The sequence below is a fragment of the Podarcis gaigeae genome (genome assembly GCF_964106915.1).
Source record: "Podarcis gaigeae genome assembly, chromosome: 7".
In the NCBI taxonomy this organism is placed as follows: Eukaryota; Metazoa; Chordata; class Lepidosauria; order Squamata; family Lacertidae; genus Podarcis; species Podarcis gaigeae.
Window position 1 is genome coordinate 59,412,878 of NC_139683.1, and position 23,972 is coordinate 59,436,849.

General features: G+C 41.9%; 2 long non-coding RNA genes across 2 annotated transcripts in view; both read left to right on the forward strand.

Annotated features, from left to right (window-relative positions):
* LOC310848276 overlaps window positions 1-23,972 on the forward strand; it is a 160,576-nt gene that overhangs the window by 84,963 nt on the left and 51,641 nt on the right. The window lies entirely within an intron of this gene.
* On the forward strand, window positions 7,249-20,895 carry LOC310848274. Its single transcript, XR_014566261.1, has 3 exons — window positions 7,249-10,778; window positions 13,239-13,353; window positions 20,711-20,895. It is a non-coding gene; the product is annotated as an uncharacterized lncRNA (long non-coding RNA).

Genomic DNA, 23,972 nt, shown 5'->3' on the forward strand with positions numbered 1-23,972 from the left:
AAGCTCTGCCAGCAGAGTTTTCCCGTTTTCACCATAAATATGCAGTCAGATTGCTCAGTAAGCTTGCGACCCTATGCACATTTACCTGGAAGCAAGTACCTGGAAGCAAGTGGGTCTTGGTTCTGGGTAGATGTGTTCACATCAACTGAAAGGCAGGTAGCCCTAGAAAATTCATTTTGTTACTGGATTAGTTTGCACTATGAATTTTAAGACGGCGGGGGAAGAACATCCCACCATCAAAAGGCACCTTCTAACAACCCCCGACTGATCTGTCTTCCCTATGTTTGTATTTTTAGAGTTGCATCTATTTATTTTCCTGACTAAAAATAATGGCCTCTCCTACTTTTCTAAGCGTTGCAAAGCCAATAAAGTCCTTGGAGACTCAGCTAGATTGCGTTCCGCTTTTGTATGCCCTCTACGGGATTATTAATTAGCAGGGAATCAAAGAGTCGTTATTGCTGAAGACGAACGGGCCAGAAAGAACTCAGTGTCTCTTTTGGATCTCCTGCTTCAACTAGCAAGCTGGGACTTGTGGAATTGATGTTCTTACCAAAGGATAGAGCACGTTCAATCTGGAGACACCGAGAGATAACAGCACAGTATCTCAGAACATCTTTTTTTAACAACCGCATTCTGGAACTGCACATCCATGTTGTGTGTTCAAAATGTAGAGTCTATGGCTATGTAACCTTCAGCTCTGATAGTGTAACACTATGCTTTTTAAAAAAATAATTTCTTTTAGTGGTGGTTGCCCATAGATAAAGCTGTGTACAGGAGCTCTGTGTTCCTGAGAAATTTCAAGGAGGTCCTTGAGATACAATTTTAGAATCCACTCTAGAAAGGAGCAAAGTCAGTCGTGAAAATTTCCATGGACAAACTGGAGTGGTAGTAAAATATTGATAGCATATTTTAAATTATACCTAAATATAAATTTCAGTTTGCTCAGTTCTCAATCTGCTGTCTGGTTTCCAACTTGCAGAATTCCTAAATTGGTTGTTGGTCAAATCAGGGGTTTGTTATTTCTTGATGGAATACATGGCTTAATTAATTTTTTAACACGTGCATTTGAGATGAAGGTGCCTTCCTATTTCCTAAGAAGAGAGATTTGAACATATTTCTCCAGGAGGCTCCTTTGGGGAGATATTGGTGTCTTCCACTGTCTTGCCCACAGATGAAAACTCCTTGGCTCCTCGTGCTGCGCTATGGTCCTCACCCTCTGCTGGCAGCTTGGCAAGCCACTGTGATTGATTTATTTGATAACTGGAAGTTGTCAAGTCAAACGAAGCATATTCAAAGGCAGAAATTCACTATGTACACCCAGCAAGTGCTGGGACATCCTTTGGGGGGAGCACAGGCTATGCGACCTTCTCCCAGTGCCACGCACTCTTTCTTCCCTTGTTCCAGCCACTGTCATGTTCAGGTATGCAATGGCTTGTGATACCCATGCTAAGTTCTGATTTGGCAATTTTGCAGAGCCAAGACAAAGGCTTATGTAGTAGTTGCTAGGCAACAGGAAGGGACCTTCAGGAGCTGATTGGTTGGTTCCCTCTTCTGGAGGACAAATGCCCCATTTACTTTCTAAGTGAGTTGGCCTTGGGCTGACGCATAGCGATATGAGATATGAGCTAAGTATTCAGCAGCTTGGGAGAGAAGGAAGGAAGGAAGGAAGGAAGGAAGGAAGGAAGGAAGGAAGGAAGGGAGGGAGGGAGGGAGGGGACCATTAGCTAGGTGTTCTTTCAAAATGCCACCACATCTCATCTGGTCTCAGCAAAGTATGGAAATTCTATAAAAGTAGTTTAACGATAAGTGCTTGCTAAGTGGCTTCCAAACTAATCATATATCTCCTCGAGGTTTTTTTCTTTTTATTATTTCTCTGCAGTTCATTCCATTAGTAGATTACATGCTTGCTTATTCTGGGCTGGGAAATTTGATCTTTGCAAGAAAAATCAATGAGTGGCTTTTCTGTTATTTAGCATAACGTCAATATAAGGTGTACAATAGCATAAGGATTACAGAAAGTCTTTCTGCACTCACTGACTCAGAAGACTAATCGATAGTTCCCAAAAAAAGCAGCAGGGTGTCGGGTCAGCTGCCTAGTGGTGTCAGATTCAGACTTGTCATTAGCCTGAAATATCTCCCTCTTTACAATATTGTTGCTCCTATGTGGGGGCATAGCAAGAGCATTCCTATACAGTGGTACCTCGGTTTAAGTACAGTCTGGTTTAAGAACAATTTGGTTTACAAACCCTGCAAAACCGGAAATAGTGTCTTGGTTTGAGAACTTTACCTCGGTCTAAGAATGGAATCCGAATGGCGAAAGGGCATCGGCGGTGGGAAGCCTCATTAGAGAAAGCGCGCCTCAGTTTAAGAACAGTTTTGGTTCAAGAATGGACTTCCGTAACGGGTTAAGTTTGTAAACCGAGGTACCACTGCATTAAAGTGTTCCAGTTCTAAGTCCAACTTAGCCTAATGTATCCCCATCCACAAGCCACATGCTGTTGACTCCAGTGACCTCCTCTGAGTCCAGGCACTTTGAGCAGAAAGAGCAACCTCGAAGTGGTGCAAGGAGAGGGGCTCAGTCACTGAGTCCTGTCGCCAAGGCAGGCTCTAACGCAGCATTTCCTATCCCCCTTCCTTCTTCCTATCAAACGAGCCATCTACAGTGACAAGTGTTCTCACTGAGCCTTTCCTTTTTCTCTTTCAGGGAAGCGTTATGGGGGCTAAAGGCTTAATCTCACGGCTGATCCTACATTTCTGTATCCATCACTCTTCCCTGCCCCCTCTGGCTGCTTCAGCAGCTGCCCTGCCAACACCACTGCAACCATTCTCTTAACAGATTATTTTATCAGAGAGAAAAATATGATTTAAAAAAGGCAGCCAGGCAGCCTCTGTGTTCACACCAATGCCGGTGGACAATAATACATGTGATTGTGCTATATGGCACAAAAGAGAGAGGAAGCTGAGAACGTTCTGCCTCTGTTTTTCTTTAGTTTGCTTCCACCGCATGATAACGGTGGCTGAGGAGGTTCAGATGCAAACCTCATGCAGTTGTGTCAGGGCCATATCTAGGTTTCAGAGTGGTGGGCGGGTCTTGGCAAGTGCTCTCCTATAGACCTCTGTCCTTTGTTGGTTGGCCCACCTGGCAGCAGCAGACCAGCACCACCATTTTATGGCAATGCCCTGGAGTGATCTTGCATTGGGGGGCATTGTTGGCTGAGACTCAGCTGCCAAGTGCAGGGGTATTCGAGCTGGTATCAGTGCCAACAAGCCCTGCCAGGATGCTGTGACCTGAAGATGTCTGGGTGCCAACACTGGGCCCTGCCACAGGGTATTGGTGAAAGAAAAAGGAAAGATTTTGGCGGTAAATATACAAAAATTTCAATGCTGTGATGTAGACAAAGTTGCATCTTGAGCCCATGGAAATCTTGGAGACTGTTGCTTGAAGCGCTATCCAGTTTCCCAGGAACAATATATGTGGAGGAATATATTGCATCAAAAATGCAAATGTACAAAATCGTCAAATGCAAAAAAAAAAATATCCCTATTTATGTGGTTACTGCTTTTTCAAGGAACACTTGAGGGGTGTGGGGAGGGGACTGATTCACAATAAACTGACTAAAAACACAGCAATTGTTTTAAAACAAGAGAAGAACAAGACAAACAGAAGAGGGTATAATTCATCTGCTGTAGAAAGGAATCCAATCTGCAGTATAATGTCACACTATAAGTACCCAGAAACTTGACTTTGGCTCACATGGACTTAATGGGGAAGATCAATGAACATTAAGGATGCTTGACTTAGTTCTTTGCAAGTTCCAGTTAAGACCTAACTATGAGCAGTAGCAGATGGACTAATGTGTGCAGATTGCAAGACATCTATCCTTCAGATTTTGTTCTTCTCTGAACTTTGCAATGCAGTTCTTGGCTTTAACAAAGATGTACTAAAATGCATGTAAAATACATTTAGGATAAAATACCTTTATGTATTTATTTCATAATTTTATACTGCTTGATTGTAGGGGGTGAAACTCCTCAAAGTCGTTTGAAATAGTTACTTTGAAAGAAAATGCATACTTTTATAAATGTGTATTTTCCAAGACAATACGTTTATATAGTACGTACTTAATTGGCAATTGAGTAGTAGCCTACCTTTCTCACCTTAACAATATGGCCAGGATCTGTTTCTGATGTCCAAATTAGCTTTCCCAAATAACTGCTTTCCCAAATTACTGTTCATGTCAGTAGTCTAATGGCATTAGGAGCGGGAAATAGGAGCAGCAACCCCATGTGCAAGATTGTATGTTCCCTTCCGTTAGCTAGAAAAATCGCAGCAGGAATAGAAAGTTGCTTCACATTGCACAGCTCAGATGAATAGACTGCTCATGCAAGCAAGCAGAGATTTGTGGCAGCAAAGGCTGATCTGATCATTGGAAGTGACTCAGACTTCGGTTTAAGGAGCCAAATCTTTTATGGAATATAAAGTTCAGAACACCACTGAAGAGTATTAATTTTGCAATTTGCAACAAGAGGAGCTGAAAATGAAATGCACACGCGCGTCTACAGGCAAGGGAAAACAAAGCGAGACTTCCCATGCTACTTCCATCAGGTCACTTGAGTGCTGATATACAAGGGGCATTTTAGAATAAAGACATTTCTCTGACAGCACATACAAATGAAACAAAAATTGGCCTGAGGCTGGAATGCCAGAATCTAAACAGAGAACAAGGACTTGGCAAAGATGCTAGCTTAATACACCAGAGAAATAGAGCTAGGATAATTTGCAGTGTGGGTGCTGAAAAGATGAAAGGGGGAAGGTATAACAAACCCTAGGAACTAAAATAGGCTTTATAGGCTGCAAAACGTGCCCCATAAACATGCCTCATAGCAAGTGAACTAAAGGATGACAACTAACTGCAGCATTGTAAAGGGTTTTAAAAGACCTAGATGCTTTCCCAGCCAACATTCTCCTGAAACAAAAAGGTATGAACTTTTCCACCTGGCAGATGAGCAAAATCCTGCAAAACCCAAAGAGTAAAACTTGGTCCGTTCACATTTCAAACCTGAAAGCCCAGAGAGAAATATATCAGTGTGGGGAGGGCAGGCTTGCTTGGAAAGGGCAAGGAAGTTGCAAAAAAGGAATTCACTGAGTGAATGGCAGGATGCAGCATATTCCAAAAGCTTTGACACCTGCTTTTGGGTATGTTGTAAGCAGGGGCGAAGGAAGGCTCTCTGGCACCTGGTGTGGGGTGTTGAGGGGCGGGACAAACCACCCACAGGGGCGCCACTACGTATGGCACACACGCATGTGCCATACGTAGCCGCACCACGCATGTGCCGTATGGATGGTGGCAGGATCCACCACTCATGGCTGCAGCGGTGGCGGGATCCTCTGCACACAGCTGCGGGGCGAGCCCCCTGTGGGGTGCCTTCTTGTCAATCCCCTCAGAGATGGCACCTGGGGGGGACCGCCCCCCACCCCCTTCTTCCACCACTGGTTGTAAGAGGCATGGAATATTTCTACATTTGCTGGTGCTAAAAGCAGCATGCAGGTTTTGGGTGTGTGTGGGGGGGAGACAGGAGTGTGTGTGTGTGTGTGTGTGTGTGTGTGTGTGTGTGTGTGTGTTTACAGGGCCATTATATATATACATGTGTGGTCCACGTCATGACTGAGGAGAAAACACACAAAACCATGGCAAACTATGCATTTAACATAGAATATACAGTTCTGGAGCTCAGGACTCATCTTTCTCCAGAGCAGCAGGTATCAGTTCCCCAACCTGAACCATAGCTGTCAACATTTCCCTTTTTTGAAGGGAAGTTCCCTTATTCCGAATAGGATTCCTCACAAGAAAAGGGGAAAGTTGACAGCTATGCCCTGAACACTTCAATTCCAAACCATATATCATATTTCAGTATCCCTTTCTAGTGTGAAGGAAGTGTTTGTGGTTTTGAGAAGCACCCCTTTAACTCATAAATGAATAGGGGGAAATTAGGCTGGGCAACACCGTATTATGAAAATCCTGGATCCTAGGCTAGGGCCTTGTTTGGCTGCTCAGTGGTCCGGGCAGGTGAAAAATGGCACCAACCTATCAGGAAAAAATCAGTCAAGTAAAGGGCCACATACAGACCGTTTTTGAAACCCTCTGACGGACTACTTGAATGGCTCTCCTTGGCTACCAGTAGCGTGTGGAGCACAGTTTGAGAACCTCTGAAGTACAGTACATTCCATCATCATCGTTTCTCAGAATCCCCCGGGAAGATGAGTTTATTGTTAAGCAAGTCTGGGAATTGTAGTTCTGTGAGGGGAATAGTGGGAGCTGTGACTGTTTAAAGTGGTATATTACTGTTTTAAAAGTATAATGCAGATGGTTCACGTGTGGAAGCTTGGGCAACAGAATTTCTGTTCCTTTCCATCTCTGAAAGGCTGGAGACAGCACTTGTGCTACCCTGAAACGTTTTTTTGTTTTGTTTTACTTTTTCCATAGGCAGCTCAAGGCAGTGCACATGGTTCTTTCCCTGCCTTTTTATTCTCACAACAACCCTGTGACGTAGGTTAGGCTGAGAAAGAATTACTGGCCCAAGGCCAGATAGTGAGCTGAATGGGGATTTGAACCTGTGTTTCCCAGGTCCTGTTCCAACACTTACACAACATTGAAATGAACCTGTGATCTAACTAACTACATGGAGAGAGGAATTGCTTTTATGGTGTAAACATATATTTCGTCCTATTGTTACTTATGGTCTAATATGATTTGCAGGGTTCTCCCCCCAAAAAAACAACAACAACAACACCTTGCAAACCTTGTGTACTAGAAGGAAAAGTGGAATGATCTACCAGCTTTCGGAGAGCGAATTATCTGTTTCCAGTCTTACTCTAACACTCACCCACTGCTTTCTTTCATATTCTAGGTGTTGCTTTGTTTTTAAAAAATCTTACACTACATCCTTCCTGCTCACAATGTGCCTTTTGCTACCACCTTTTATTTCTAAATTCACAACATCTGAACAGACTTATCCATCCCTTTGAAAAGGCAACAGGGGACTTTATACAGCTCCCCTGTAGTAAACTCTGCAGTTTCAGAATTATTACACATTTTGAAATGAGTTTTCTTCTTTGTCTTTTAAAAAGAAAATTAAAAATGTTTATTATTTCCCCCAGTTTCATATTTATAAAAGAATGAAAGCCACAGTTCTGAATTATCTATAACTTGATTTTCTTTATTAATAGTAAAAATTGGTAGCAGCTTATCAGATACTTGCATAGACATGCATAATATATGTGGTGAAACATGCATTCTCTGCCTGCACACGCGTCTTGATAATGCACTGTTTGAAACAAAAGGAATGGTAAAGGCTATTGTGGTAGAGAAATGCTACTACGGAGAGCTGCAGTTAACATGATTTTACTAGGGTTTCCAAACCCTTGAAATAATAATAGTCATAATAATGTTATCAGGGTCTGCGGACACATATTATTTCCACCATAATAAGAGTTTGTTTTCAGCACTCTGGAAATCATCGTTCCTGTCGAACGGCAGTGAAAGCTTCCTGGGCAAGACTTCGGAAATGGTTATATAACCCCAGCAAACCATTCAAGCTAAGGTCTTGCTGCGACCCTGGCAAGCTTTGAAGCACTGCTCTCTCACTCAACGTGAAAAACAACCAGCCGCACAGCTTAAAGGGATCCTTGAGATGGGCTGCCCTCCCCCTCTTGACAACCCCCCTCCACCCAACATGAATGTAACAACTGTAGTTTGTCATTTTGCCCTTCCTTTTCTGAGGAAAAAAATGCTAGTGATTTCTTTTGACTTAAACTGGGCATTCAGAAAGCTGTTTTTTTTATTAATGAACCATATTAAGCCACCAGTGAAAAGCTCCCTGACTCTGTTTAAATAACAGGCTATGATTCCTCCCACCCTCTCCCTTTGGCTCCACAGCTATTAATTGAGGAGTTTCTTTGTTTTTTTCCTAATGAAGCTAACAGAACACATCTGTCAGGTGCTCGTATTCTTCACCCGTCTATAGTATGTAATAGCCCAGCTGGAGGCTATAATGCTGCACAATACCCCTGGCCGTTACAGCAACTATTTATTCCTGGGCTTTTCCTCAGATAGGGATTTGGTAAAAAAAAGAGAGAGAGAGAAAAGTCTGAAATTTGGGCCTAATTGCTGTTTACACAGCGATAGACACCTGTTCTAGCTAAGACCCTGGCTCGTGAATCCCACACCTCAGACCTTGGGGAAAGCGGAGGGGGAAATTTCAATCGGCTGCCAGTTTAGACACTGAGAAGTTTTCCGAGTGCTTTGTATGCTAAAATGTACAAATGTGACTTGATCTATGTCCAATATTTGACATAACACCATGTTGGTGTTGGGGATGAGTTTGTTCGAAGGCTAAAAGGGACATAGTGGGAACTAAATATTGTCACACACACACAATTGTGGTTTTTTTTTAATTTATTTTTTTTTTTAAAAAAACAAAACCCAGTCACAGTTTCCTGTTTCTGTTGCTGTGAAGCATTGCTGTTAGTAGCTAAGAGCCAGTTTGTATGCAACGCTAGGGCTGCTTTAATAAGATATATGAATTATGCTCTCAAACAGGGATTTTTGTTTGTGGGATAAAGCTCATAGACATGTGGATGATGCCCTGTGAATTAACCAAAATTGGATAAATAAAGGGAGCATAAGAAAAGGCTTTGCTGGAACAGACCAAAGGCCCATTGGCGGGGGGTGCCTTGGTTTTGGATGAATCCCTAATCTCAAAGCAAAGCAGGGTGCCTTAAGAGGGATTTGGGGCATCTCAGAGGTGAGAGGGATCTTTAAGAGGTGGCATATACCAAAGTGGGATTGCTTTTTAAGGAAAAAATGCTGCAAACAAGCATCTGCCAAAGGAATGCTATCATAATACCAGGGTGAGGTGATAGGGAAGGGGAGAGCAAACATCAGAGTGGGGAGAGAGGGATCAGAAGAAGAAGAGCTCCGTTGTGGCTGTTGGGTCAAACTTGTAAGATGAGGTGCAATTATTTCCACCAGAAAGGAACCACCCCAAAAAGGTTTCTAACACAACTCCCCGAGACCTGTTTGCCTCCCATTTGGCAGGTTTCTTGTCTGACCTAAGTAACTCATGTACTGATTATTACTTTTCATGGTCCAGTGATGAGTACCGGTAGTTAAAGGGTTCCCTAGTAAGCATGGGCTTAAGCTATACCCTGTTTGTTATCTTCCCAAGAAGGAAAAACAATAATATTTGCAGCATACCCTCCAACATTTCTCAGACAAAAATAGGGATGTCCCGTTCCCTAATGATAATTTTACTATCTATACCCCACACGTCTTACTGGGTTGCCCCAGCCACTCTGGGCAACTTCCAACATACCGTATTTTTCGCTCTATAAGACGCACCCGACCATAAGACGCACCTAGTTTTTAGAGGAGGAAAACAAGAAAAAAATATTTAGAATCAAATGTTGTTGAAGAGGCTTTGCGCAGCAATCCCTCTTGCTGTTCTGGCTTCAGCGATAGCTGCGCAGCCTGCATTCGCTCCATAAGACGCACACACATTTACCCTTACTTTTTAGGAGGGAAAAAGTGTGTCTTATAGAGCGAAAAATACTGTATATAAAAACATAATAAAACAGTAAACATTTTTTTAAAACCTCCTATGTTTAGGGAGATTTGATCTCTCTCAGCATCAGTGCCCCTGTAGAGTTTTTGGAAGTGTGTCTCCCAGGTCATTGGCGAGATGTGACAGTCTGCCACTGGTGGACTGCTAGTATGAAGGAGTATTATGGTCTTCCAGAAAAGGGCAGGATTCTTGGATTTGGCTGCATGAATAACCCGTGTCCAGTTCTTTGTTGTTGCTTCCTTTTTCTTCCAGGTCAGCGGTTTTTTGTATTGCCTTTTGTGATACAGGAGATCCATTGCGGAGGCTGGGGTTGTATTGGACGTGAAGGCTTGGTGTTCAGGGCTTTTTTGGCGTTGATACAGTCCTTGTCAAACCATGGCTTGGAGTGGTGTTTTTGGCATCTCCTGTCAGTTCCGTGACTATTGCTGAGAGGCTGATGTAATTCTCAGGTTAGGTCCTTGTAAGCCATCAGGAGGCTTACCTGATTAGTGTATATTTCCAGTATAGTCTAGGCAAACTCCTAGTATCCTAGTATCTTTGGCAAACTCCTCTAGAGTGAAAGGCCACACTCAAGGTAGCCCCATGTGGCTTAGTTATAGTCAACCTATTAATGGAAGGAACTTGGTGTAATAAAACCATACATGATTCTAATATAAGTTAGCAGCCTCTCCAATGCAGTTCAGAGCTCAAATTGATTAAAATGCAATTAGGCCATAAAGCTCGCTGTTTATTACCTCAGCTGTTTGTCAAAGGCATAGAGCAAAATGAAGGGTTTGTTTCCCCATCTCTCCTTTTTTCCCTCTTCTTTTTCTTGTGAGTTTATTTCTGATCAGTGCCAAGCACACTCATTAGCTGGGTACAGGGCAGAAATAAAATGTTATTGCCGTGCCACTTAATCCATAGTCCAATCAGAGGGCAGTATTCTCTACAGCTGTCAAGGGAGGATTGCAGGCAGTTTTTCGAAACTTTTATTTTCCATTCACTAGTGCCTGGGAGCTACTGGACAGATACATTCCTGCAGCTGAAACGGCCGATGTTCCGACTGATTGTTGTCTTGTGATCTCTGGTTATTCAGAAACTGAAAATAAGATAAAGGCAGTTAAAGGAAGAGGATGGGAAAACGAGCGCAGCAAGTTCTAACAATTAACTGGAAGGTGAGCTTGCATACAAACGAAGAAATATTTTATTTACACATGTGTACACCACCCAATAACCGAACATTATCTGGGCAGAGAGCAAGTAAATTTACAAGCCATAGTTGAAAACAACAACAGGCAAGCAAATCATCACAATGGTACATGGAATAGCTAAAGGGCATTTTTCACATATGAAGCATAAATTGGCTCTAATGGCTGCAACATACCATGAGTGCCACCTCAGTCTCCAAGCAGTGCGAGATTCCAGAGATTCCAGGCCCATACCAAGTGATCAACTTTCCTTTTGGAAATGAGGTACTGCAGAGACTGTGTTGTCTTTATGACATATGGTTTATTTACACACGGATACAAGCTGAGGCTATGATGGAGGGGTTCACAGCATAAACACCCCCAAAGTGTCTTGTTTCTCCCATAGCTGCAGGCTTGGATTCAAGCAGAAATCAAACATTGCTTTGGATCTCTCTCCAGCTTGCTGCCTTCCGTCTAGGTCACATCACTGCTCCCCAAACTCCCTACTCTAAACTCCACTGAGGGAGGAGTCGCCACCAATTTGCCATCTGCACGGAGCACCTTAATTCCACTTAATGGCTTATCACACAGGCTATCACCTGGCTAGGAGGCTAGCTTAACTATTCCAAGTATTAGAACTGATTAAATTTTAACACTTACTGGATCCAAGGATTAGAGGGGTATGGCACCCAGCTCAGCACCCCAAACTGATAACAATATATTTGATTTATCGTTTGAATTCTCACCCACATTTACAGTGTTCATAGCTGACCTGACAAAGCAAGGGAGGCTCAAATGCTTTATAGACAGTTGTAGATAGATAAAGAGCTATATAAAATGCAATTATTTGTGTGATTCTCTGAGAGTAAGCCTGGCTGAACTCAGAAGAACTTGCTTCTAAATAAGCATGCATAAGATGTCACTTGTGGAATCATCCAACCTTGGACTCTTTAATAGTGCCTTAAATGCCAAGCTTTTAAAAGTGTTTCATTGGGATTTTGCAGTTTGAATCCCCTGCTCTCCTTGCTTTGAACCCTTTTAAATTTTCTTAAATGTTATACACAATGTTTTATATTCTTTCCCCATGACTGTACTGTTTTGGCAAGGGTAGTTGCGTTTGCTAGGGTGGAATAATCCCAAACAATTCTTATAATTAATGATGAAGGAAAAGAAACGGCAAGAGCTGATATGGACATTTGTTATAGAAGCAGGTCACATTTTAAGAGCTAAAACTATGAACTTTTTTGAAACAAAGAGATGTGTAAAGAACTCGGTTCAGTTGCTGGAGTGTGCTGGGATGCTGAGGTTAGTCATGGGGAAAGGGAACAATTCTTACTCTATCTCTCTGCCTTGGGGCTCGCAAAGATGGATGGGTTACAGCCAGAGACAGAAATTAATTTCCTATGGGAATAAACAGAAATACAGAGGGAAGTTGAGGTCATCTGAGGACAGGTAATAATGAAATTAGAGTTAATGAAGATTAGAGGACACCGGACCCAGCTGGGCTCCCCCTAAGATTCTAAGGGGGCTTCTCACTGGAAAAATGTATTGGAAAGAAAATCTGGGAAGCAGGTTACAACTGCAGCCTGAACCAAAGGGTAGGAAAACCCCCAACAACCTTGGGCTGTTCAAACCTAACTTTCAGCATTTCACAAGAAATACACCTCTTTTTTTTTCCCCCCTTAAGCCCCATGTAATAAACAGGCTGCTTCTGGCCAGAGATCCGTATAGACCAATATTGTATAGAATAATGTATTCTAAGCATGCCCCCTTGACTACTAGTATCTTATAAGGCACTAGAAATTTTCTCTCCTCTAAAAAGCAAACATCTGCTTAACATAATTTAGAATGCAGTAGAGTAAAAATCTCATCTTCTTGCATTTCAGTGGGAAAATCTCAGTGACTTTGATGAGGTCATATTTTTTATTCTTTTTTTCCCTTTTCGAAACTAAAATCATCAGGTAGGAAAATATTTCATGATTTCTGAAATAAACTATATAATGGCCTGAGACTGTACAAAAGTGCAGGGAGCTTGGAACTACATTGATCTCCCCTGGTCCCTTTTAATGGCACTCCATAGCGAGCTGAGCTGATGTTTGACATAGTTTGTCATTCGAACTATGACTCGTGGTTAAACTCTAACCCCAAGCTGTAGTCCAGGACAAACCTAGTTAGTGAGGAAGCAACATGCTAAGCTAAACCTTGTCTTAGCTTGGCACAGCAGAGCATAAGAGGATTTGAATAACAGAGCAGCTGTGAGCTCATCTCTAGAAATTGCATTTTTCTGTGATCTCAGTAAGCTATGGTTTGGCTTACCGTGCCATACAAACCAACTCAATATGTACTTAGGCCAGTGTAAAATTCTTCTGTGAAATGTTGCTACTCATCTTGAGCTGCTTCTTGCTTTTTCCGAGCTCCTTGAAAGTTTTTTTCCCTTCCTCTTTGCAGGAATCTTCAAATTTGCCTCAAAATTTCAAGTTACAGGAAAGCCTTGCCTCAGCCACCTATTCACACCAACCATAGCCTTTCAGCAGAACATCCAGTGCCAGTACCATGAAGACTGGTAAGTGGCCATTAATGTTTTCTGAAGATGCCAGGAAGGTATAAGCAGAACTTGGCCAAAACATTTATTAGTCTTATTAAATTATTTTTGCTTACCTAAAAATGAACCCTCAAAACTGACTTTGTGTTTTGGCTATGACAACATTTGTAATATGTATCGTATCGTGAGAAGCATATTGTACAGTGTGAAGCGGGTGCAAAGGATTGCACAGCTCTATAGCTGTAGTAGTATCCACCATAGCGGAGAAAGGAGTAGCTTCAGCAGCTCATTTTAGGCCATTTTCTCCCCACACTTTTCAGAACCCAGGTGACATTGCTATCTTTAGTTTCATTAGCCTTGAGAGAACAAGATTAAGACACAAAAATGATTGATGGAGTTAAAGTCCTTCTGATACATTATTTCCACACCATTTGAAATCTGATGCTCTCATAATGGTTGGTCATTTGTGACATTGGTTCCACATTAATGCTCCACAGAGAAGGTGAGGGTAACCTAAGGTCCTTTTATCATGAAGATATTGAGAAAGATTCTTCCATGTCTCAGTACAACTACGGTGACTATTCCTAGACTATTGCCATCCATATAAGAGTAGGTTTTCCATAAACTTCAGAGAGTTGGCATCTTCTTCAATGTCACATGATGTGGGATTGATTCCTTTCTCATGCTTTCGTTACACCCTTTTGTGAGATCTCTACTTTTTATGTAACACCCTAATAAAACGTTAATGACAACATACTTCTGTGTGTATCTGAAGAAGTGTGCATGCACACGAAAGCTCATACCAAGAACTGACTTAGTTGGTCTTTAAGGTGCTACTGGAAGGATTTTGTTTTGTTTTGACTATGGCAGACCAACACGGCTACCTATCTGTTTCTGTTACCCCTGTCATCAGATGTTCTAGGTTGTTCGACATTTTGAGTTTATAGAAAAGTACACACACACACACACACTTAACAAATGTGTGTGTTTGTCAGAATTCAGTGCAGAGAGTCTGCCTGCCTGCTCTGCAAAAGCTAACAAGCAGCAAGAGAAAGCATAGCTATTGTGCATCCCGGTCTACCATATCTTTTCCAGCTGCAGCAATCAAGACTGAGTTTTGCCCTATAGTAGGCTGGGGTTGGCATGGTGGTCAGTGGTAGAATAGGGCAGGCAGTGCATTAGCTTCAACCTCTTCCATGTGTAGCTTTTAACTTGGGTTAACACATGCCACTCATGTTTACTCTGGCCTGGGGTATAGAGAATGCAGGTAAACTGGTGAGTAGTACTATTACTGCCTTATAAAACTGCAACTGGTCTTGAGGCTTTTTTGGAATCTTCCAGCTCTGTGATTCTGTGGTTGATAAAGGCATTCTCTCCCGCCCCCTTGGAAACAACCATTTGTCTGGTGAGTGGGGGTTTCAAAGAGCAGCCTGAAAGGGCATTCCTTGAGCACCCTTGATTGTGAAAGATGTTATACGCTGGCAGTGTCCCTTGGGCATGGTCAATACAGGGGTGAAATGATCTCCTCAGCTTGCAACCAGGCAACTCACAAGAGACTTGGGTGCCTTCTCAAAAGGCTTGTAGTGTTATATGGTTACACATGTAAAAGAACATACCAGATTGTTAATCTACAGGGAATGTATATGTTCATGAATGTGTGCGTGTTGGAGTAGGAGCATTTATTCCTGCAAATATCCATTTGCATTCTAAAGTAGTACACTCCAGACATAGGCTTACTACTCTTGATGGATAATGGAGCTGACCTGCCACAGGTGTTTTCAGTGTAGTAGCATACTCTCCAACATTTCTACAATGAAAATAGGGGCGTCCTATTCCATTACAGTGGTACCTTGGTTTATGAACTTAATCCGTTCCAGAAGTCCGATCTTAAACCAAAGCGTTCTTAAACCAAGTTGTGCTTTCCCATAGCAGCAGGGGACTCAGTTTACAAATGGAACACACTCAACATGAAGCGGAACATGTTCTGCTTCCAAGGCAAAGTTCACAAACCAAAAAACCTACTTCTGGGTTTGCAGGACTCTTAATCCAAGTTGTTCATAAACTAAACCAAGGTATCACTGTGTTGTTGTTGTTGTTGTTGTTGTTGTTGTACCTCACCAATCTGACTGGGTTGCCCCAGCCACTCTGGGTGGCTTCCCGCATATAAAAACATAATAAAACATTAAACCTGTTTTCTAAAGGTTGTATAGTTACTTATCACCTTGAGTGGGGGATAACTCCATACTCTCCAACACCTCTCTGATGAAAATAGGGATGTCCTGAGGAAAAGCAGGACATTCTGGGATCAAGTCAGAAACCGGGATGGCTTCTGTAAATACGGGACTGTCCCTGGAAAATAGGGACAGCTGGAGGGTCTGTAGTAGGCCCTAAGCAGTGGTACACTTGGGTAATTTAGACTCTGGTCATACAGGTTCCCCTTTGGACAAAATTGTAATGTGTATTACTTCACTTATGCCAATGTTCTTACTTCTCCTTTTGCTCATTCTGTTGAATGGGACCCTAGACTAACCATCCCCCAAGTCCTGTTGAGTTCTCCACTGACCCTAAGGTTAAATATATTAAGCGACTTGATCTTAAATACCTACCATAAGTCTGTTTGCATGCCCCGACAATGAGTATAATACATGGAAGAAGGTTTGTCTGCAATCAATAACATGTATATTAATTTTTTTTGCCAAAAATCAATATAACTTGTTTTCCACGTAATGTATTTACTAGGTCCAATTGGTGGAGGCTGTTAGCATTTGATATTTTGTTAAATATGCACACCCAAATTTTACCTCTTCTTTTCTTCTTCTTCTTCTTCTTCCTCTCATAGTAAATTTAAGCACTATAACACAAACTCCTTTGGCAATTTATGGCACTGGCAAGAAATGAACTGAGTTCAGAGATAAACATTTATTTCATCTCTCCTTGCGAGTGGGAACATAAAGCCATTTTATTTCTGAGTATTCAGTAGGATTTTACCCTGAGGCATGTCCGTGTCAAGGAATATAGGGCAATTTTTACTATGGTAACCTGTTCTGAAAACACAGCCTTCCGTTTTGTGAAAATTTCAATTAGCAGCAAAATCACTTTGAAAATAGTAGAACCATTCAAAGTATGCTGCAGTTACTAGGCTGCCATTCAAGCAAGAGATGTAAATATAAAACAAAGCGGTAAAGGCTGGTGAAACATCTGGTAATATAATTTTGCAGACATTGTTTCTGCTTCTTTGTTTAGCTTTCATTGATTTGTTTCTCCCTTTTATAATAAAATGAATTCCTCCCAAACAAAGGCTTATATCTGTTCTCATTTTAGGTAGACTTGGATTTGCAGGCTTGCGATGGGACAAGGCAATTGTAGCCTTTAATCGGACTACAGAAAATAGAGTTCACACTAGAGATTTCACACAGCAGTGGCGTGACATGAGAAGTCCTTTCCAAATCCTCCCTCCTGTGGAATTGCTAAATAGATAGGGAGTCTTTTCCATTTTGGAAAATTGGTAGTCTTGGTGGTGTCTTCCATTCTAAGAAGAGAAATGGCCCATTGGCAGCTCCTGGGGAGCATCTATAGCCAAGAGAATGAGTCAGGGACACTCCAAGACCTTTTGCTGCCTGAGGCAAAGGACAAAATGGCACCTCCCACAACTTCATGTACAAAAGTCAACAAGCCTGCAGTTGAATATGTCTTCAACACAGGCAACAGTGAGCATCCTCCATCATGCCATAATACACCAGGCTAGCTTACAAGGTGCGTGGCAGGCCACACTGACACCCACACAGGAAGAAGAAAGGAGGAAATCTCCAGTGTTCAGGGCAAAGTTTATTAGCCCCAATGCATTTTGGGAGAATTTTTTATTCATGACACTCTTATTCTGTCTTGGAAGAAAGATTTATTCTGAAATGCATTGGGCCTGATAACTGACAGGTATCCAGGAAAAGGATATTCTCCTTTCTTTTTTCTGTGATTGGTAATTTCCCTTTCGTTTTTCTTCTTCAGAAGCGTCAGTTCCCAAAATTCTGTGACACTCTACAATGACCACGAAATAGACCCTGAGATGCAGTCTGCATTCACAATAGTTTGAGTCACTGAAGACACCAGGGGCCTGGAATGGGTTTAACCCCAAGTACACTCTTTTGACTCTACCTCCCCCGATAAGCGAGCAATTGTGGTATTCTATTAGGAGGAAATTGAAGCAGGTGAGGGGAAAATGTGCCTTTTGCCCCCTCAGACATGGCAGCCTGGTTCTCATTGACAGGACTCCCATGGAAGTAAGGGTAGAACGTAATGCATAACTAACTAACTAACCCAAAGGGAGATGCAGTGTGTCTCCGTGGAAAGAAGCACTTGGAGAAATTCCGTATTTCCCATGGGTTCCTGCATTATTCAAGTGACATACATGTTGCTAGTAAAATAATAACTGAAGCTGTACTCTTGAGGACCATGCAAACAGTTTTGTGCACACAGGCAGGGCCTCTTCTTAAAAATTTTCTACCACCAAAACCTGCATTTTTCAGATTGACAAACCATTTTAGAAAGTGGGGAGCATCTGACGGTAGCTTATGATGCACTGCGGAGAACTAATATTTGGGAGTGCGGAGAGATCAAAAGCCCCACCACATGTGCCCCTCAAAGGTTGTCTCAGGATTGTCGCCTCAGGGAACTGAGTCACTTAAAAGTTGAATGCATCTCTCTCAGATGGAAATGGGGCTCAGGGCAATCCCAAAGTAGTACAGCAAGCTATGCTTTCTTCATAGCCGTTGACTGTGATTTGTGGACAGTGTCTTCCATAGGAGCTTAGAGATTTTAATTTGTAAACACTCCTTTACTCATCCTCTGGACATTAAAGTGCACCTGGAGGCAAGATTATGAAAGCATTCTCAAGCCTTCAGTAAAAGAAAGAAGGAATATGGAGGGGCACCTTTAAACTCTGTGCTTTGATCTCGAAGCTGCCTTTGCAAATTGTTGTTTGATTTGGGCAAAGTAAGTTTCAAATTGATTGGATGTGCCATGTGATCCTAAACATGTTTACTGAGAAGTAGTCCATAGAGTGCTGTGGTGTTTGCTCCCTAATAAGATACAACTTTGTCTGGCCTTAGCCTGATAATCTAGCATGGCTCAGTCAGAGGTTTGCAGGAATGTTTTGTGATGGCAGCTCTGTACCCTGTTTCATTTTGCTTGTGGTAGTGAAGCCCCTAACACTGATTAACTGAAAAGAAAAAAAAATGTTCAGTAGCACCTTATAGACCAACTAAGTTTGTTCTGATATAAGCTTTTGTGTGCATGCACACTTCTTCAGATACCAGATATTGATTAACTGAGTTAATGTGATGGGCACATAATATTGTTCACAAACATTCCAGCTAACCAATGTGGGCGTAGGGGGGAGCTGTTGGAATGTTAACAGTCCAGATTCTGTGAAGGCAAAGCAAGTTTTCAGTTTGGCTGGGATTAAAACTTCACACAAGCACAGATCTTCAAAAAAACAAAACAAAAAAGTTCAAAGGTAACATTATCAAAGATAACTCACACCCATATAAAACTATATACAACATAACCAAAATAACAGATTTCTGAGGCAGATCACAACATGCCCCTTTTATTAAAGGTAAAGGGACCCCTGACCATTAGGTCCAGTCGTGACCGACTCTGGGGTTGCGGCGCTCATTTCGCTTTACTGGCCGAGGGAGCCGGCGTACAGCTTCTGGGTCATGTGGCCAGCATGACTAAGCTGCTTCTGGCGAACCAGAACCCTTTTATTAAAACAATTGTATATTTTAGGGGACTGCAGTGACCACAATATTCACTTTGTACCTGTATTTTATAGTATTGTGATGCAACCCGATCTGTTTCAGATCTGGTCTGTGTCGTTCTGATCAGATTTGTGATCTGGAATGAGATCTGATCTCTTAAATGTGAGCTTTGTTTGGCCCACATTGATTACAATGGGGGATCAAAAAAGGGCTGTAATTTCCCCCCCTTTTTTTACTGTGAAAAGTGGATGAATTTGTAGGCAAAGGAGGTCCTCTGGAGTGGATTAATCATACCAAATTTCAAACAAATCAATCGATTAGCTTTTGTTTAGCTTTAAGAACATTTTAAAAGTCTGTAACTTTTAAAACAAATTCTGTCAGAATTTAATATGAATTGCAGGCATGGTCACCATTTCTGAAGAGGGAATAAACTAAAAGATTGGAGCGGTGTTTCTCCAACAAGGGCAGCCTTCCACTCTTACATGCTGGCTGGGACTGATGGGAGTTGTCGTCCAAAACACCTGGAGGGCATCAGGATGGCGGAGGCGGCCATGATGGCAATGGCAATGTAACATACACCCCAATTCTCTAAGCAGTGAAAAGTCCAAAGGTTCAGGGGTTACCCAGGTTGGGTTCACTTTGGAAAGAGATCACTGGGGATTTACTGGCAAAGATTGAATATAGATGGAGATACACAATTTTAATAGCCCAACAAACAGCCCAAGTCCACCCTTCCCATATCACATCTCAAAGGTCATATTCCCTCCTGGGCAACATTCTGAAGGCCACATGCCACTGGTGGTTGAGGCCAGCAGCAAATGTGAGTCTTACCTTTCATCAATGGGCTACATTCTCACCATGCAAAAGGCAGAGGTTTCTAAACACGTGCACGTACACCCACCCACCCTCCAATATTCCTCAGGTGAAAATAGGGATATTTGTGGTTTTAATGTCATATTCTTATTTTTGCTTTGTGAGCAAAAAGGGAACTTTTCTTATACAGTAACAATATAAATGTGCATAAGTAAGTAAGTAAGTAAATAAATAAATAAATAAATGCTTTTATGTAATTTTCTGCTTGTACATCTCATTTTTTAGGGTGCTAGTGCAATGCCTTAATTGTCCCCCAATCAATTTATTTCATTTGTGCTTTTTAAAAATCTAATCAACCAAATGTTATCTGGCTGCTTAAGAGGTTCCTCTTAATGCGCTAATGCATCTCTTGATATGATAAACTCATATTTGGAATGAGATTTCAATCGGATTCTTTCAAATTCCATCCATTACATTTTCTCTTCCTTTGGCTGAATTCATCATGACTGTTCCAGTCTAATGATGCCCACTGGTGATCTACTCTTGTCTTCCACACAGAGGTGGGTACTGCTCAGTGATGGAATAAGATACGCGTACATAACTCATGCCGCTCTTGGGGGTTCGTCCCTAGATGAAAGGCGTCATTATAACAATGTGATCATTATCATTATCATGAAAAATCTTCTTAAGGAAGCGATTCCACCCTCTGCTTCTGACACCTCATTTCTTTGTTGTCTCCAGAGCCCCCTTTGTATCTCCTAGGAGCGTCAGTTCACATCTTAATCTCTTTATGTGTAATCTCATTACAGATAATCCCATTTGCTGAAGATGTCAGGAGTACCTCGCCTCTATGTGAGGAAGGATTTCCACTCATCATCTCACTTTGTAACCGATCCCAGATACATTTATTGTATAAACAGTCTAGCTGGAGTGGGAATCTCCCTCAGGTTGGAGTTGTCTATGCTCTGCTGGTATAAAAAATATGTCGGGGAGATGCAGAATAGTTGGGATGTGGTGGGAGGGTGGGGGAGAGATACTGTCTTTTCCTTTCCAATTACTCTCAGCAAAATGACTCACTATTTACACTAGGTGAAGAGGGAATTTGTGATATTTTCCCAGCTAAAAGAACAAGATTTATAAAGTAATTAAAAACAAAAAGCTCTGAATGACTTTTAGAGACTCATTTATCTTGGACCCAGTCAGTCTTGTAGAAGAAGACACAGTGTGAGCCGTCCTTACTTTGATTCGGTGTGTTGTTTTGTTTAAAGTCAATTGCTGTTTTCATCTTGTCAGTTTGGGGGAGGATATAGAGGTCTCTCAGTTTGTAAAATGGGCCACAGTAGGTAACCAATGATGAGCTCCGGGAAGTAAAGGCCTTGAGGGGTGTAGGGCAGGATGACAGGGATAAAAACAAACAAACTTGGACGATAAATGATATGCGCAGCAGTTTGGGTGTGTGTGTGTGTGTGTGTGTGTGTGTGTGTGTGGAATGCTACTTCTTATGTTGTTTCCTCTAATATACTAATTCTTAATGCTGTTGAGTGGGCTACTATCACTGATTTTGTTTAAAGATAAAAAATCCTGAAACCTAATATTCTTATTAATAGGAGGGGGGTGGAATAAAAAAAAAAACCCCAGTCACTTTCATTTGATGGTTTTGTTGGGGGAGAGGGAGATGTTTGTACCACTCACCGACTGGCTAATGAATAATCAGATTTCACAGCTTGAGTGCTGGGGTGGTAATTTGGTTGCACGCCATGCTCCAAATCCATGGAATAGTGCTTCATTAATGTGAAGACCTGTATAATCAAACAATTAGCAGTCTCTTTGCTGCTAAAGCAGCTTTTCATCAGCATATATACTTCACTGGGAGATGAGTCTCAAATTGGCGAATCTGACAGCAGAACAAGTCTTCTACTAAATCATGGTGGCTAAGAAGAGTGTGGACACAAGACCCATGTTTTTAATGCCTGAAGGGCACGTTGTCACTCCAGGCATATCACACCGCATATGTTAATATAGCGTCAAGGAACGAATGAAGTTGAAAGCCAATGGACTGCCCATTCATTAGGGAAAAAAAGGAGATATCTTACTGTATATGTGAAGCCATTATCAAAATGCATAGCAATCTTTTTCTGAAAAGCAATCTATCAAATTATTTCCTTTAAAACACAAAACAAGGCAAACCATCATTTTTCTATCCTCTACTCGTTTTGTTTGTTTTTACCAACCATGGTTCAAAAGTGTACTGAGATTGTAAGAAAATCTATGCTTGGAAGTACCTTGGATAGTATATGTATGTGTAGCTTGGCTGAATTTAAAGTCAATTTGGGTTGAAAGAACCAAAAAAAAAACCCAAACGCCCTTAGGGAGAATCATTACACAATGGGCAAAAACATGAATTTTCCCTTTGATGGCAGCAATGAAGTTCTGAACATGTGCAGTTTCAAGGGCCACATTGCAGGAGTTTGACAAATCTCTTACACAGGAAATAGCAGGCAGATTATTATTGTGACAATTGCACTCATGTCTATTTTACTATGTTCATGTAATGGGAAGCACCAATGACTGAAACACCAATGACTGAAACACCAATGGTAAGAGCAGTCAGGCTGGCTCGTTTCACACAAATTGCTTAGAAGCATACCTGTACATTTTGCTTCATAACTTTCTTCAGAGGAGGGCTAGGGATTCACTTTTTTCACTGATGTTTCCAGCGCTACTCAACCTCTCCTTTCATCAAAGAGCGGAGAAATGCAGAAAGCATCTTCTTGCAAATGAATGCAAATGTTGTTGTGATACAGATGGGGAACTAAGGCTGAAAAAAGTGACTGGCAGAAAGCCACATAGTGAATCCATGGCACCTAGGCTTCCCAAAGGCAAGTATACAATCAATGGACCACATTATATTATTCAATACACTAACCTTTTTCTTGCTTTCCCCCATAGAAGTAAAGAGGAACATGAAATAGCCAGCCTTCCACAAATGCATGCGATTCTCTCTAGCAGAGAAGTGGGTCATCTGTAGCTCTACAGATGTTGCTGGACAACTTCCATAATCTCTAACCATTTTCTGAGCTAGCTGGTGCTAATGAGTATTGGACTCCAACAATACCTGAAAGGCACAGGTTGCTGTAGGGTTTTTTTATGATGGTTGCTCTCAACCATGGTGGCCATGATCTCTTCTTATCAGCTCATTGCATCCTGGGTAAGAATGTTCTAAGCACTGATAGCCATGACTGATATTTTTCAGATTAGACTACTAGAACACATATTCTATGGTGTCCTGGAAGAACCTGATCATCTTCCAATCTGGATTTGGAATCACCTCTTCCAATCTGGATTTGGGACAGGAAACGTCTTTTGGATAGAAACTTCCTGGGTCACCCTAGTACGTAACCTGTTTCAAGGGTTGGCAGGGAAATGTCTCCTAGACCTCTCAGTGCTGCTGTTTGAAATCACCAGCTGTGGTGTCCTTCTGGATCATCACAAAGGGATGGGAGACCCAGAAGGTAGTGCTGTGGGAGGGATGCTACTGTTCTTCTCCGTGGCTGATGGAGTTCATCAGCATTCCATCTTGTCCCCCATGCTGTTCAAAACCTATATGAAAATGCTGGGAGAAGTCATCTGGAGATTTGGGTTGCGGAGTCATCTATATGCAGATGATACCCAGCTCTGTTTCTCATTCATATCTGATCATAGGGAGGCAGTACAAATCTTGAAACACTGGTAGCTGTGAAGGACTGGCTGAGGCAGAGCAAACTGAAAAACAGTTTGACGCTACAACAGAGTTGGCATTAAAGAAACATATAAAAGGCTTAGGTAAATAAATACATTGTAGATACACTGACAAGTAGTGGATGGTGTGGCATGGAGGATTTGCCCATTTGATCTCCCAAGTTGCTGCTGCTTACTGGAAGGAAAAAGAGAGAAATGAGGTAGCAGGAAGCTTGGCATGGTGCAAATGCGCTGTCAGGAGCGCTGGCTTGGCTCCATGAGTGCATTTGCACCATGCTGACCTTCATGCCACTCCACACCTCAGTAAGCAGTGGCAACTCAACTGTCGGGAAA